Below are 14,088 nucleotides of genomic sequence, written 5' to 3'. Positions count from 1 at the left end.
TGGTGTGTTAATCCCTGTTACGGCCACAGCAACGGCCTATGTCCCTTTTACACCCCCTGCTGGTTCTCCTGTGTCATCCTACCTAGACCCTCCACACTTGCTGCCCAATACCTCATAATCCTGCTATACATCAACCCGGGTTTCCAACCATTCCTCGTCAGATTGTTCTCACAGCTTCTGTGGTAGTCAGCACTTTCAGACCTCAAGTATTCCTTAAAATACGTACAGCCTTCTGTGCCCAGGATCCATGTACCTGGTACCTGTCTGCCTGCCAACCTGCTGGTTCACAACATCAAGACTACACCCCAATAATATTACCTGGCACTACTCCTGCGTCAGTGTATCTGTGCTGCGTTTGGGTCCATTCTGTGCAACACCGCAACACCCTGGCACTAATTGTTTCAACTTGATGGCAAGCAATAAACCTGTTTACTTACATTTTGAATGTGCATCTATCATTACCTTTAAACTTGAGTTAAACAAAACAATATCTGTCACTAGTCATTAAGTCCTTGATTAAGCCATCTTCCTTTATTCAGCTGTTTAACCACTACTAAGACTTACAGGACAAAGCTGCCCAACCGAGAATATAATGACATTTTTGAGTTAGATGTCTAACAGATGATGGGTCAGGGCTCCCTTACAGCAGGGGGGAGAGACAAAAGAAGAGAGAGAAAGAGAGAGAAAGAGAGAAAAGGGGGAGGAAGACAACAATGGAGAAGGGGTAGGAAAAGGTGACAGAGAGATAATTAAAGATAGAGTCTTTGACATTCATTGTGAGCTTTGGCAGACAGTAGAAAGACTTGGACTTGCTTCGTATATAAATTCTTAAATGTTGACAATGTTATTCTCTTTTCTTTTTGTAACTGATGGAATGTATTATATATGTAGAAAAGGGTTATGAAGCTCTTCTTTCTTACAACAGGCCCTCAATCCTCAACTCCACACATAATTACTGCTGTCTGATGTCTATCGGTCTTTCAGCCTGTTCTGTAGAAACCATTTCATGTATGAGGAAATGCAGTGGTTTGGAATTTGACGCTGCCAGTAGAAATGTTGGGCGTTGCCAAGATTTGTAGGTCCCATGACCATGATAAGAATGATGGGGAAAGAGACGGGAATTATTAAACAAACAAGGAAATAGATTCTGTTTTATTTAAAGCTCTACTTAATGGGGTGTATATACATTCAGTATAATTCACAATTCCAAACATACATGCTTCCCTGTTTGGAGTGTCATTACTAGAACTTCCTTCTGTAAGGGTATATGCATGGCCTAACATGAGGGGAGAAAGGAAGGAGGAGAGGAGGAAGGGAGGAGAGAGGAGAAGGAGAGAAGGGTAAAGAGGTGGATTTGAGTACAGAGGGGGAGGGAAGGCAAGGGGAGATAGGGGAAGTGAGGAGGGGAGATATAATGAGGTGAGAAGGAAAGATAGGGGAGGTGAGAAGGAGAGACGGGACCTCAGACTATTGTGACGTCACCAGAGGCTGGGTCCTGAAGGGGGGCTCCATTCCCGGAGGTGGCTGCAGCCCTGAGCAGCTGTAGCTCCCTCTGCTGGGGGAGTCGGGAGCTCCATCCCTCCCTCAAAGCGGGGCGTCCCGTGCACTGGGACTGATCAGACCCCGATTACCAAAAGGGTTTGGTTAAAGAGGGACAGCCACAGTTAGGTGGGGTGGGGTGAGGAGAAGGATTCCTGCGGCTCGAAGAAGCGCCGTATACGTTTTTAAATCCTATGTAAGATTTGGAAGTTTTGTTAATTCTGAGGATCTTTAATAAACCCCTTGTTTTTGTTCTCCCCGGTGTCCTCGCACTAGTTTGAGCTGTCCCCCTGAGGGCTGTGTAGCCTCTCGTGGCGTCACACTATAGACAATACTCTGTCAACCATGTGTATAACTATGAATGTATGTATGTATGTATGTAGGTGTGTGTGTGTGTGTGTATGTGTGTGTGTGTGTGTGTGCGTGTATGTATGATTGGAAGGAACAAGTGATGAGTATGAACATAAATAATCAAACATGTTTTTATGTTCCATCCTGCATAATTAAAGGTATCTATGCTTGCAAGGTGTTGTGTGTATGTGCTTTGATGCAAGCTGCAACCAAATGCTAACACAAACAAACAGGTAAATCCTAGAACACACATGGTACAGTGGTGACCTCTGACCCTAACCCATGTGGTGAGAAGAGGAGCGTTCTCACCCACTTTGTCACAGGCTTTCCAATTATATATCCAAACATGCCAGTGAAACACTTGACATTTAAAGTAGCTATTGGGTGTAAAAATGAGTGAAAGATGGAGAGAGAGGAGAGGAGAGAAAGACAGAGAGAGAGAGAGAGAGAGAGAGAGAGAGAGAGAGAGAGAGAGAGAGAGAGGGAAAGAGATAGAGATAGTTAACAATGTGTTTCATTGTTAACTAAATGTGTGTGGTTGTACTGTGGTAGTGGGGTGAACACAGACACACACAAACAGGAGGCCCAGACAAGTGGTTCACAATGCAGCCATGTCTTAATGCTGCCCCCTATTGGTGCTACACTTGTCTCATTAAAACAATGTCAAGACTTTCCAAGCGTTGTGGTATTAAAGGTGACTTGACATGCTGTTTTTGGATGCTTTTATATAGGCCTTAGTGGTCCCCTAATACTGTATCTGAAGTCTCTTTCCCGAAATTCAGCCATGGTGCAGAATTATAGCCACTACAAGTAGTCCCACAATCAGCTTTCCTCAGAACGCGCTGTTTCTGTGTCTGTAGCTTTAAATGCTAATGAGGAGGAGAGGGGCGGCAACATGCGCTAATGTTTACAACGGATGTATCGCAATGGCTCGTAGCCCCCGTTACTGTAAGATGGCTCGAATTTAGCCATTCTCATCTGATCACCCTGGTTTGCAGAGGTGCACACTCAGTCATTTCAATGTGGAGAAAGGCGGATATCGCGACCCATAACACCAACAGCAGAACGGTTATCCAAATAACAAAGAAGTGTACAACACTGGCGTTACAGCGTTTGTATTCACACACACACTTGATGCCATCTACCTTTACATTAGCGACAGTAACTCAGCTGGCTCGTAGCCCCGTTGCTGTAAAATGCTTCGAATTTGCCCATTCTCATCTGATCACCCTGGTTTGCAGAGGTGCACACATAATAATTTCAATGAGGGGAAAGGCGGATATCGCGCACGCCATAACACCAACAGCATAACGGTTATCCAAATAACAAAGAAGTGTACAACACTGTCACTGGCGTTACAGCGTTTGTATTCACACACACACTTGATGCCATTTATCTTTACGTTAGCAACAGTAACTCAGCTGTTAGCTGCAGAGCTAATGTTACAGCCACGTTCTAAGGGTAGCAAGCTAGGTAACCATATACAGTAAAGTGAAGCTGAAGTTGAGGAAACAGTCGTGGCTGAAATGTTTGGCGCAGACATGCAAAACTTTGGGAAGTTGTGTCGGCGCATTTCCAGCGAAAATAAAATTGAGATATTGGTTGTGCAGAGGCTCGGATGAAGGAATTAAATAAAGATGTGTGCTTGTACATCCAAGCACTGAGCAACTGTTGTGCTTCTTTTGTTTGCTCGCCATGATGTCTCTCCAGGAAAAACCGATATCGCACTTGCCCTTGCACGGTGGTAGCTCAGTTTCTCATGGGCGGGCCAGATGATCTGGGCGGGCAAAGCAGAGAGAGAGGAGGTAACCTTTCTCGTATCTACGTCACTTAGAGGAGATTTTCAAACAGAGCGTTTGAGCCTTCATTTTGTCAAAGGCGGAGAAGAACACCCAGAGCTTTGTTTAGACCTATCAAAAATTCTAGCCACTGGGGGACCTAAGGCAGGCTAGGGGAACTCATATTAATGTTAAATAACCTCATAAAATGAAGTTTTCATGTCATGTCACCTTTAACTCTTGATTTGCCAACTGTGCGCCCCACGAGCTGCAAAGTTATTTATGCATTTAGCAGATAGCAGAACATATGAAAGATGTTAACTTTTACAAAGCATTTTTTTTTTTCAATCAATAATTTGCAGTGGCCCGATTGGGCCAGTGAGTTGCTAGTTTAACTGTCCCAACGTTACTTTTTACTGGCCCGGTCCATCATTATTGTCGAGCCCTGCACTCAGTGACTAGGACACAATGCCCTCTCCTGCTGCCTCTTTCTAGCTATTTAACTACCGCCCATTGCTCACACCCCCTCTCCTTGAGTCACCACCTTACCGCGGTGGAGGGGTTTGCGTGTCCTAGTGATCCTGGAAGCTATGTTGTCGGGGGCTTTATGCCCCTGGTAGGGTCTCCCAAGGCAAACAGGTTCCAGGTGAAAGAACAGACAAAGCGTGGCTCAAAAAACCAACCATGAAGAAATACAACAATGGTTCTCAGTTGCCCCTGCCCGGAAGCGGGTCACCGGGGCCCCCCCCTGGAGCCAGGCCCGGGGGTGGGGCTCGATGGCGAGCGCCTGGTGGCCGGGCCTTTTCCCATGGGGCCCGGTCTGGCACAGCCCGAAGAGACAACGTGGGACCCTCTTCCAGTGGGCTCACCATCCGCAGGAGGGGTCATGGGGGTCGGGTGCAGTGTGAGACGGGCGGCGGCCGAAGGCGGGGGCCTTGGCGGTCCGATCCTCGGCTGCAGAAGCTAGCTTTAGGGACGTGGAACGTCACCTCGCTGGTGGGAAAGGAGCCTGAGCTGGTGCGCGAGGTAGAGAGTTTCCGGCTAGATATAGTCGGCCTCGCCTCGATGCACAGCACAGGCTCCGGAATCAGTCTCCTTGAGAGGGACTGGACTCTCTTCCACTCTGGAGTTGCCCTTGGTGAGAGGCGTCGAGCTGGGGTGGGAATACTTGTTTCCCCTCGGTTCGGCACCTGTACATTGGGGTTCACCCCGGTGGATGAGAGGGTAGCCTCCCTCCGCCTTCGGGTGGGGGGACGGGTCCTCACTGTCGTTTGTGCTCAGAGTACCCACCCTTTTTGGAGTCTCTGGAGGGGGTGCTGGAAAGCGCTCCTCCCGGGGATTCCCTCGTCCTCCTGGGGGACTTCAATGCTCATGTGGGCAATGACAGTGAGACCTGGAGGGGCGTGATTGGGAGGAACGGCCCCCCCGATCTGAACCCGAGTGGTGTTCTGTTGTTGGACTTCTGTGCTAAACATGGCTTGTCCATAACGAACACCATGTTCAAGCATGAGGGTGTCCATATGTGCACCTGGCACCAGGACACCCGAGGTCTCAGTTCGATGATCGACTTCGTAGTCGTGTCGTCGGACTTGAGGCCGCATGTCTTGGACACTCGGGTGAGGAGAGGGGCGGAGCTGTCAACTGATCACCACCTGGTGGTGAGTTGGCTCCGATGGTGGGGGAGGACGCCGGTCAGGCCTGGCAGGCCCAAACGTAATGTGAGGGTCTGCTGGGAACGGCTGGCGGAACCCTCTGTCAGAAGGAGCTTCAACTCCCACCTCCGGGAGAGCTTCGATAATGTCTCGGGGAGACCTGGGACATTGAGTCCGAATGGGCCATGTTCCGGGCCTCTATTGTTGAAGCGGCTGACCGGAGCTGCGGCCGCAAGGCGGTCGGTCCATGTCGCAGCGGTAATCCTTGGACCCGGTGGTGGACTCCGGAGGTGAGGGATGCCGTCAAGCTGAAGAAGGAGGCCTATCGGGCTTTATTGGCTGGTAGGACTCCTGAGGCAGCTGATGTGTACCGGCAGGCCAAGCGGAACGCGGCTTTGGCGGTCGCGGAGGCAAAAACCCGGGCATGGGCGGAGTTTGGCAAGGCCATGGAGAATGACTTCCGAACGGCTTCAAAAAGGTTCTGGACCACCATCCGGCGACTCAGGAGGGGGAAGCAGTGCTCTGTCAACACTGTATACGGTGGGGACGGTGCGCTGCTGACTTCGACGGGGGACGTCCTGGATCGGTGGAAGGAATACTTCGAAGACCTCCTTAATTCCACCAACACGCTTTCCGACGTGGAGGCAGAGTCTGGGGACATCGGGGGGGGCCCTTCTATCTCTGGGGCCGAGGTCGCCGAGGTGGTTGAAAAGCTCCTCGTTGGCAGGGCCCCTGGGGTGGACGAGGTCCGCCCGGAGTTCCTTAAGGCTCTGGATGTTGTAGGGCTGTCTTGGTTGACACGACTCTGCAACATCGCGTGGACATCGGGGACAGTGCCTCTGGACTGGCAGACCGGGGTGGTGGTTCCCCTCTTAAAAAGGGGGACCGGAGGGTGTGCTCCAACTTTAGGTGGATCACACTCCTCAGCCTCCCTGGGAAGGTCTATTCAGGGGTCCTGGAGAGGAGGGTCCGCCGGATTGTCGAACCTCGGATTCAGGAGGAGCAATGTGGTTTTCGTCCTGGCCGTGGAACAGTGGACCAGCTCTATACCCTCCGCGGAGTCCTGGAGGGTACATGGGAGTTCGCCAGACCAGTCTACACATGTTTTGTGGATTTGGAAAAGGCGTTCGACCGTGTCCCTCGGGGGCTCATGTGGGGGGTGCTCCGAGAGTACGGGGTACCGGATTCCCTGATCGGGGCTGTCCGGTCCCTGTACGACCGGTGCCAGAGTTTGGTCCGCATTGCCGGTAGTAAGTCGAACTTGTTTCCGGTGAGGGTTGGACTCCGCCAGGGCTGCCCTATGTCACCGATTCTGTTCATTACCTATATGGACAGGATTTCTAGGCGTAGCCAGGGTGTTGAGGGGCTCCGGTTTGGTGACCTCAGGATCGGGTCGCTGCTTTTTGCAGATGATGTGGTCCTGTTGGCTTCATCGGGCCGTGACCTTCAGCTCTCACTGGAGTGATTCGCAACCGAATGTGAAGCGACTGGGATGCGAATCAGCACCTCCAAATCTGAGGCCATGGTGATCGACCGGAAAAGGGTGGAGTGCCATCTCCGGGTCGGGGAGGAGATCCTGAACCAAGTGGAGGAGTTCAAGTATCTCGGGGTGTTGTTCACGAGTGAGGGAAGAATGGAGCGCGAGGTCGACAGGCGGATCGGTGCGGCGTCCGCAGTGATGCGGGCTCTGCATCGGTCCGTCGTGGTGAAGAAGGAGCTGAGTCGAAAGGCGAAGCTCTCTATTTACCAGTCGATCTACGTTCCTACCCTCACCTATGGTCACGAACTATGGGTAGTGACCGAAAGAACGAGATCGCGAATACAAGCGGCCGAAATGAGCTTTATCCGCAGGGTGTCCGGGCTCTCCCTTAGAGATAGGGTGAGAAGCTCGGTCATCCGGGAGAGGCTCAGAGTAGAACCGCTGCTCCTCCGCGTCGAGAGGAGCCAGCTGAGGTGGCTCGGGCATCTGATTAGGATGCCTCCTGGACGCCTCCCTGGTGAGGTGTTCCGGGCACGTCCCACTGAGAATAGGCCCCGGGGAAGACCCAGGACACGCTGGAGGGACTATGCCACTCGGCTGGCCTGGGAACGCCTCGGGGTCCCCCAGGAAGAGGTGGTGGAAGTGGCCGGGGAGAAGGAAGCCTGGGCCTCCCTGCTTAGGTCGTTGCCCCCGCGACCCGATCCCCGGACAAGCGGCAGATGACGACGACGACGACGATTGCTCACACCCTGCCTTAGGCAAAATGTAATTTATACATATAAAGTGGTAAAATATCAGCCTACCTGCCGAACTGAGTGCGATTCCAACGGAAGAATATCCCACTTCAGTCACTCTGTTGCCTATAATAGCTACAAAACGTCCTGGTTTAGTGAGTGCTGTCTGGGACATTCCCAGCTGTGCTGAGCCAGTGCAGTATGGGTTCATGTAAAATAACGGTAGCTTTATCAATATTGAATTCAATAATTATTTATGAGAAAAGTATCGAGGTCCAGATAGAACTTTTGTCATTTCTAGTTTCAGATGGTCTTAAGGAAACGCAAACGCTCTTTTGAATCAAATATAACTGGTTTTATTTGAGCTTGAAGCAAGTTACAATTGAGGAGAAGCAAAGCAGAAAGACAGGAGCACATGTCCCCGTCCTCCAGCAGGGAGGACCTCAGTCCCATAGTCACAGAGCCACAAGTGATCAGCCCACACCTGCTTTTGGTCATGATAGGGGCATGCTGGAGGGGCCGGCCTCTCTCTGTGTTTCCCTCAACCTGCCGGGCCTCTCCAGCCTCTAGTTTAATGCAGGCTCTAACTGCATCCCAGATGGAACTACAATCTGGGACAGGAATACTTTCTAAACCTACGGTACCAATGTTTTCCTAACACTGGAAGGGCTTTCCCAGAGTCAAAGGGACTCCGACAGCGGTAACTACTTCATAAGAAATAAAGGGCAGTTTAACATTCATTTTGTGGCACATTTCCATCATTGTTGCACCCACTCATTCATCACGATATTCAGTTAGGTCAACAAAGACCCGGGATCACAAATACACCAGGCATTCAGCTTCACACATCGGGCCGTATTGTTTAGTTCTATTTTAGAGCACACGCATCCGTTCCCACCCTAAATGAGTGAACACAATACACAGTTGCTCAGGTTTTTCCTTGGTGCACACATAACAGTCTTGTCAGTTATTCATTTTTCCTGTATACACGGTCCATCTGTACCATTGGTTAGCTTGAGCTCGGTTAAATAAGACACTGTTATCAACTTCCTTCTCCCGTACCAGTAGGTCTGGGACAGGTATTACACCTTGAACTACGGGCAAGTGTTCTGAAGCAGGTGGGGGCCTTCTGGTAGGGGGGGGTCCATATCCCTGGACCTCTATTCTATACATAGTTCATGTTTGGGTGTCCATTGTTTAGCTAATAATCCTGTAAGCTCCCATGTGTTTTCCCTCCTATGTGATGGTGAAGGTGCTCTGTGACTCAGCCTGTGCTCTCAGGGTTTCCTGTCCTTCCTCTCTGTTCAGTCCACATAGACCATCTCGCCCGGCCTTCACCCTCACCTCTCTCTTCAGTCCACATAGACCATCTCGCCCGGCCTTCACCCTCACCTCTCTCTTCAGTCCACATAGACCATCCCGCCCAGCCTCCACCCTCACCTCTCTCTTCAGTCCACATACACAATCTCGCCCGGCCTTCACCCTCACCTCTCTCTTCAGTCCACATAGACGATCTCGCCCGGCCTTCACCCTCACCTCTCTCGTCAGGTGAGTCTCACCTGGACTGAGAGAAGGAATGTGAGAGAACATCATCACAGGATCCTGTTCCAACCCTACCTGTCTCTTTAGTCGTATAGAGGACTCCACATCTGGTGAGACAATCTCGCATTGGTCTCCAGGGTCCACCTTTCCCATGGCTTGGGGCAATTTATGTGGCCAATAGTTTTGCCTGCAGTTTGGTAAGCTCAGGCCTTTAACCAGGGTAAATCCTACAATCTTCCTCAACACATCCTAGTCCCACACTCAGATGCACTGGTCCTTCAGAGATCATGGGAACACACATATGGGTCTGGACAACGGCTGTATGGAGAGAAAGGACTCCTCTTGATCAGACAGCATAAAAGTTCCTCTGACTTCACATATTTTCTTCAGGGGCTGGCTTGGTATTAATAGGAGGATTCCAGGATGGAAAACAGGGTGGGGTTTGCTCTGCTCTGAGGGACTGCTGTGGGTGCTTCTCCAAATACATCTTTTACTTGATATCAGTCAGCAGGTCTTTCTTTAAACTCACTTGTGTGATGAGATAAGGGTGAGTGCAGTTGGCTCCTTCCCCATGTTATCTGTCCTCGTGTTCTCCAGACTCCCCCTGGAGGAACCTGAGCACCGACTGTGTTCACAGGCCAGAGGACGGGGAAGAAGAACACTGACAAACGTGTTGGAATGAGAAAGGCCCTCCTCTGCCTCAGCAGGTAGGCTGAAAGCAGGGAAGTCAGAATCCTTGTTGTTTTTTTGGCCAAGCTTGACAGAAGAGTGCGACTAGAGGAGATCAAACCCTGGATCAGGTGTATACTAATGTAGCAGACGCATATAGAGCCCAGGCCTACCCCCATCTTGGTCTGTCAGACCACCTCTCTCTTCTGCTACACCCGCGTTATACACCCAGGATCAGGAGTACTGGGACTACAGTCAGAACAGTGAGAACATGGCCAAAGGACGCTATCCCTAGGCTCCAAGACTGTTTCCCCCTGGGATCTGGGACCCTGGGATCTGCGACGGTGACCCCTTCATCCTCTGCCAGGAACCTCGGGGTTACCATGGATGACAAGCTCTCCCTCACGGGCCACATCGCCGCAGTCTCCCGGTCTTGTAGATTTACCCTCTACAACATCCGGAAGATGAGGAGATACCTGTCTGAGCACTCCACCCAGCTGCTAGTCCAAGCACTGGTCCTCTCCAAGTTGGACTACTGCAACTCACTGCTCGCTGGTCTCCCAGCATGTGCAACCCGCCCTCTTCAGAGGATTCAGAACGCGGCGGCCCGCCTGGTCTACAATCTACCCAGACGCTCCCATGTTACCCCGCTCCTCATCTCTCTCCACTGGCTACCCATCAACGCCCGTATCAGATTCAAGACCCTGGTACTGACCTTCCGAGCAGTGAACGGGACTGAACCCGTCTACATCAAGTCTCTCCTGCAACCTTACACCCCCACCCGTCACCTACGGTCTTCTTCAGACAACCGCCTGGTGGTCCCACCACTCAAGACTGCCCGGTCCCAACACAAGCTCTTCTCCTGCCTGGCCCCCCAATGGTGGAACCAGCTCCCCACCTCCATCAGGGACACTGACTGTCTCCCCACCTTCAAGAAATGGCTCAAGACGCACTTGTTCCGGGAGTACAACAGCACTTAAGAATGCTTGGCTGGACTTGTTAGTTAGTTTCCTCCAGGATCACAATGACTCTTATTAAGTGACTCATTGCTCTTTTAGGTTAGATATAACGAAGCTAAGTCTTGTACTCGCTGTGAAATATGTTACTGTTGATTGTCTTCTACAGGTACAGTCCTGCACTTTTGTGGTTCATGTTGTTTTAATTTGTAACTTGTATAACTGCATGATCTTATGGGTCTTCCCTTTTTGGCACTTGTTTAGCTTTTTCACAATGTATGCTTCATGTTTTTGGCTACTTGCAATGTTTGGGACAATCTCGTTGTTATGTTCAGTGACCTATGCTCTTTTGTAAAGCTCTCTCTTGGAAGTCGCTTTGGATAAAAGCGTCTGCTAAATGAATAAATGTAAATGTAATGTAAATGTTTCCACCACACAGACTGGGATGTATTGAAAGGGCAGGGCACGGACACTTTGGATAACCACACCTCCGCTGTCTTGGATTACATCTCCTTCTGTGTGGACAACGTAACATGCCGGAGACAATTCCGTGTGTTCCCAAACAGACAACATTGGATGACAAACGGAGTGCAACAACTAATGTGGGCTAGGAATAGTGCTTTTAGCTCGGGTGACCCGGAGGCGCACAGTGCAGCCAGGACTGCTTTAAGGAGGGGCATCAGTACTGCCAAAGAACAACACAAGAGGCGTATTGAAGCCAGATTCCACACTGCCACAAATCCTAGGCAGGTCTGGGAGGGTATCAGGGCCATCACGGATTAGAAGAGGAAAACTCTACCTCCCTCAGCTGACTGGCCCACCATAGGAAAGCACCCGGACCAGACGGAGTGCAGGCCGGGTGCTAAGAGACGTCTTTTCCGGCATATGAAACATGTCGCTGGCTACATCATGGGTCCCAGCCTGCTTCAAGGCGCTATAATAGTCCCCATCCCCAAACAGTCTAAGGTCACAGGTCTAAATGACTACAGGCCGGTGGCACTCACCTCCATTCCTGCAAAATGCCTAGAGAGACTCGTCATCAAACATATTAAAGCAGCTATCTCACCATCACTTGATCCATATCAATTTGCATACAGGGAGAACAGATCAACTGAGGATGCCATTGCCATTGTGCTCCACACACTACTGGAGCACCTTGAGCAGAAGAACACCTATGTATGGCTCCTCTTTGTGGACTACTATTCGGCTTTTAACACCATCCGGCCATTCAAACTCCGGACCAAGTTAAATGATCTTGGATTAGACACCACACTGTGCAACTGGATTGCTGACTTTTTAACTAATCTCATGCAGAGGGTCAGAGTGGACAAGAACACCTCCTCCACTCCTTTTCATTAACACCGGGGCCCCCCAAGGGTGCGTGCTGAGCCCCCTGCTCTGTACTCTGTACACACATGACTGCCTAGCCTCCTACTCCTCCAATCTCATTGTCAAATTTTCCAACGACACCACAGTGCTCGGTCTCATCAACAACAATGAGACTGCCTACAGGGATGAGGTGCAACATCTGGCGTCATGGTGCCACTGCAATAACCTGGTCTTGAACATCAAGAAGACCAAGGAGATCATTGGAGATTTCCGCAAATGCAGACAAAATAACCATCAGACGCTCTCTATTGGCGCAGAGGAGGTAAAGAGGGTGCCCAACTTTAAGTTCCTGGGGGTGACCTTGACTGAAGACCTGTCCTGGGTACTCACACTGCCTTAGGTGTGGGAAAGGCCCAACAACGCCTCTACTATCTGAGGAAACTGAGGAGCGTCTGAGTATTGTTATTCTTACTGTTACGTGTATTGATTGTGCTAAGGGTTACCCAGGGGTTATTTATGGGAAGTTTATTGGAGGGATATTGCATTTTATATTGCACTTATGTCAAACTATGCAGTGTTTGAATGCTCTAAACAGAATTTTGTTGTTTTCTATGACAATGACAAATACATATATTGAACTGAATTGACAAGCAAGCAAATTTAGAGGGTACCATTTGAGAGGACCTCTGAGTGAAACAGCTGCAGTACCAGTATGTACATGTAAGTCATTTACTGGTTGTCCATCATTATAACCTCTTTACAATCAAGCAGTGGGTACCAACATTTTTGGTTTCAGTACCCACTTAAGCTGATTTGTGTATCCAGGTATGAAAGTATTTGATTTCTCCTAACAACTGCAGCATACTGCATGATACAATTATCATTATAGTCCTTATTTGAAAGAATATAACATACAATAAGAAAATGGGTCAAAGAGCTGCATTAAGGTTATGTAACTGTAACATTTTAGTAAATCTTGTCATTGATGATATTCCCTCTACCTTTTCTGCCAAATAACCCCTGTAGTACCTCTGTACGATTGTATTGTATATTTGTATTTTTTGTATTTTCATATAGTAATTTAGCAACTTATATTTTATTTTTGGCAACTTATATTTTATTGCACATTGTATTTAATTCTAATTACACTTAGTACTGCTAGTTTATGTACCCTTAGTATAGATACTCCACATATTTTTATTTTAGATTCCTATATGTCTACTGTATGCACCTTCCTGCTAAAGCAAATTCCTTGTCTGTGCAAACTTTCATGGCGAATAAATCCCTTTCTGATTCTGATTCTGACATGTACCCCAGGTTTGGAACCACTGCAGTAGTGGCCAGTAGTATATTGAACATGTGGAGAACATAGAACATTCCTATGTCATTGTCTGTAACTGTTTTATATTATATGTTTAACTCTTTTGTATGACTGATTTGATGTTTCCTTTTTGACGCTATTGTACAGGGAAATGGCATCGGAAGGAAATGAGACCCATCAAATCCTTGTGTTTGTGGATGAAGCTGGCTTCAACCTGGCCAAGGGCCCAAGACGTGGCCGTAATGTTAATGTGTGGATGTCCCAGACCAGCGAGGGGGCAACAGAACCATGTGTGCTGCTGCCATTTCTGACAGTGGTGTGGCCACTCCCATCCCCAGTCTTGGCCCACACAACACTCAGAAGCTCCTCATCTTCATTTAGATTTCATACCTGAAAATGAGAGCGGTCTCATAGGGCCTTACCTACCCCAATACGTCACTGTATGGGACAATGTGAATTTCCACCGTAGCCCGCTCATAAGCGCATGGTTCACTACCCACTCAAGGATGGGCAAGGTGTTTCTACCACCTTACTCTCCTTTCCTCAGTCCAATTGAGGAGTTTTTCTCCGCTTGGAGGTGGAGAGTATATGAGCATCGGGCGCAATATCAAAGGTCCCTGCTCCATGCAATGGTGCCTCATGTGAGGACATAACTGGAGATCAGTGGAGGGGATGGTTGCGACATGCACGCCGTTTCTTCCCTCGTTGTATCGCGAGGGAGAATATACGGTGTGAAG

This window comes from Hypomesus nipponensis, chromosome 28, assembly GCF_054491055.1.
Source record: "Hypomesus nipponensis isolate SF chromosome 28, ASM5449105v1, whole genome shotgun sequence".
In the NCBI taxonomy this organism is placed as follows: domain Eukaryota; kingdom Metazoa; phylum Chordata; class Actinopteri; order Osmeriformes; family Osmeridae; genus Hypomesus; species Hypomesus nipponensis.
This window is presented reverse-complemented; position numbering follows the sequence as displayed.